Source organism: Nicotiana sylvestris, chromosome 11 (assembly GCF_000393655.2).
Source record: "Nicotiana sylvestris chromosome 11, ASM39365v2, whole genome shotgun sequence".
NCBI classification, from domain to species: Eukaryota; Viridiplantae; Streptophyta; class Magnoliopsida; order Solanales; family Solanaceae; genus Nicotiana; species Nicotiana sylvestris.
In genome coordinates, this window is record NC_091067.1 from 4,971,961 (window position 1) to 4,975,632 (window position 3,672).

Genomic DNA, 3,672 nt, shown 5'->3' on the forward strand with positions numbered 1-3,672 from the left:
AATGGAGGGAAAAGATGTAGAAACCAACACCGGAGCAGAAGCAGGTGCGGTTGAAGCAGCCAAGGGAACAAATATAGGAGCAGTAGAAATTGGCAAACAAACAGAAGTTGTTAAAGCTGGTAAAGAAACACTTACGGCAGGCAGAGGAATGGAGGAAATAGGAACAAATGAGGAAAGAGGAGCTTCATCAAAAACAGGTCTGAGCTCGCCACTCCCGAAACCACTGTCAAAAAGGTGCTGAATTGACTCATTATTATCTCTTGGTTCGGCATCCTCATCAGATTGAATCAAAACAGGCTCGGTGGTGGAGGTACGAGCAGGAGTGTTTTCAATTTCATTATCAATGATTATTCGTCTCCTGGCCCTTGGCCTGGTAATTAGGGAGGTACCCTCCTCTTCTTCAGAACTTTCCTTTGTAGCTTTTCTTTTAGGCAGCAAGGCTCGAGCCTTATCTAAATCTAGAGCAGCATTCGCAGACATGCGAATGGCCATAGCTACTTCAGCTGTCATTCCTCTAATGCCAAATCCTGATTAAAGAATGGATATACATGATTAAAGTTGAGGAAAAAGTGCTTAACATGTAAAACAAAAAAATTTTAAAAAAGGGGGGATACCATGTGTTTTGACTTTCCAGCCATGTAAAGAAGAAATTGATTTCCAAGTTCTCTGCTCCCTAGTAGCAATCTTCAAAAGTGAGTCTACCCAACCACTAAAGTTGGGAATAGGTTCCACATCTCCCATGGTTGCTACAAAAAAACAAGAAGGGACGAGGTTAAAAACAACATTCTTTTGAAATTCTCAAAAGTAGGTACGGTAAACAAGAGGAAACTTACGTTCAAAATTCCACTTCTCAGGAAAGGGAATATTTGTTTCGCCAATCAAATCCACTGTACGGACAGCAACGTAACGGATATACCATCCACGATCTTTGTCATCCTCAGGGTTTACCAAAACTTTTTTGCTCCTTGCAGTTAAGGTGAAAACCCCATGGCGTATTAAGTTGGGATGGTATAGATGAATGAGATGAGAAAAGGTGAAATTGACATTGGCCTTGGATGATAAATATCTCAAACAAGCCACTGTTCTCCACACCAATGGACCAATTTGGGCCAAACAAATGGTAAAGAAACGACAAAAATCGAGAATAACTGGGTCAATCGGAGGATTAAAACCTAAAGTGAAGGGGTAAGTGTAAACAGAAGAATACCCATTTCTAAAAGAGGAAATTCTTTGATTTGGGGAAGGAATTGACATTCGGAGACTATCCTTCCAGTTACAATCTCTTCTTATGGTGGGGATTGTAAGCTCGGTTACTAATGTTGGGTAAGTATCGGCTCTTTCTAAATTTTTAATTTGTTTTTGAAGAGACGTTTTGTCACTTTCAAAAGACAAATCGCCGGGAACTATATCATCAACTGAGGGTTCTTGAGAAGTATCAAGAATTTCCCTACTTTTAGAAGAAGGGGCTTTTGGGATAAAACTCCTTGAAGAAGAACCAGAGGAACCGCCTCGTGTAGATTCTAACCCTGTTCGAGGCCTACTTCCTCCGCCTCTTCTGTGTCTAACAGGGGCGTTGGGGAACTGATCTAGAATTGGAACTTTTTTATGGTTAGGGTTTGAAGAAGACATTGTTAAGAAGAAAGTATGTGCTGAAGATTTGTGAAGAAGACAAAGGAAGACAAAGTTATGTGTAAAATGGGAACCGTCAACTTTTTAAGTATATAATAAAGGCAGCTATCACTTCGTAAATAGTGAGAATGAAGAAGTCTCGAAGAAGGGTATGAATAGCGGAATCAATTATAAAATGACACATGGACAGAACATTAAATGGAAAAGACTGCTGAGACGTTAGTACTGTCATGAGCATTAATTGTGGCAAAAGTTCTTTTTACATGAAGATCCACTTCCCAATTATTTAATTGATAAAAAAAATGGAAAGTGGGGGGACTATCTGTATTGGAAAAAAACTGAATTTATATTAAAAATGATGTGGCATGACACGTGGATTAGTTGAATGGTCAAAGAACAGCAATTGACTAAGAGGCATGGTGAAAACAGCCACGGGAAGAAGAATTTAAATAAGCACGAGACGACGTATAGATACGAGTCTCGTACCAATTTAAATTATTTATAGCCAACGGATTAGAAGGCATTGAAAGCAAGGATCAGATGACAGAAAGGAGTCCAAATTCATTATTAAATGTCTGATACGTTATAAAGTTGGTATTTAATAGGAATAATTGTATAACGGCTTATTTAATGTCATTTATTGCTCATGATTATATCATTAAAGCTGAGGCTTTATTCCTTTACCTAGAATGATCTATAAAAGGAAGAAGTATCATCATTTGTAAGGACACGGAATACTATTGAGAATTCATTGAAATACTTATCTATTTACCTTCTACCATTGTTCTCAAAAGTATTTTATTTTTTGTCTCCTGATTATCAGTAACCCGAATTTCTCTTTTAGCTTTGACCAAGGACTCAGATTTTTGGTTAAACACACGCCATATACATGATTTCGTGTGACCAGCTCCGAATCTCCTAAAGACTTTCAGACCAATCAAAAATGACCTAATGAATAATTGTCATCACTTCGCCATGACTATTCTTCGTTTTTGGCATTTTAAGGCCATAAAACAGGAATTCAGGATGATTCCCAGATTTCGTGTGTTATAGTCCATGCCATCTGCATGAATTAGGGCAACTGACTCCGAATCACCTATAATTTTGTGGGCCCATCAAAAATGACTTGAAGAATAATAGTCATTGCTTCGCCCATCATCGTTCCTCATTTTTGGGCATTTTAGGGCCATAAAATAAGAATTCAAGAATATTCCTAGATTTTCGTGTCTATAGTCCATGTCATCTGCAAGAATTCGGACGATTAGCTCCGGATCTCCTAAAATTTTGCTGGACCATAAAAATAACCTAATGAACAATAGTCCTCGTTTCGCTATGATCGTTCCATATTTTTTGGCATTTTAGGGCCATAAATTCAGGCAACCGGCCCCGAATCTCCTAAAATTTTGCGGATCTTCAAAAATGACTAAATGAATAATAGTCATCACTTCGCTATAACCGTCCCTCATTTTTGGGCATTTAGGGCCATAAAACAGGAATTGAGGACGATTCCAAGATTTTCGTGCGCTATAGTCTAAGCCATCTAGATGAATTTGTGTAATTAGCACCGAATCTCCTAAAATTTTGTGGCCACATAAAAAACGACCTAATGAACAATAGTTATCTCTTCGCCATGACTGTTCCTCATTATTTGACGTCTTAGGGCCATAAAACAGAAATTCAGTAAAACTGCTGATTTTCCTGTGTGACATATGCATGAATTCAGGTGATTGGCTCTGAATCTCCTAAATTTTTCCGTGCCCATCAAAAAAGACCTAATTTCATTGCTTAGCCATAACCGTTCCTCTTTTTGGGTATTTTAGGACCATAAAATAGGAATTTAAGACGATTCCCAAATAATCGTGTACTATAGTCCACGCCATCCGCATGAATTCGGGTGGCCGACCCCGTATCTCCTAAAATTTTGCAAGCCCATAAAAATTACCTATGAATAATAGTTATCGCTTTGCCATGAATTTTCCTCATCTTTTGGCATATTAGGGCCATAAAACAGGCAGATTTTCGCGTGCTATAGTCCATGTCATC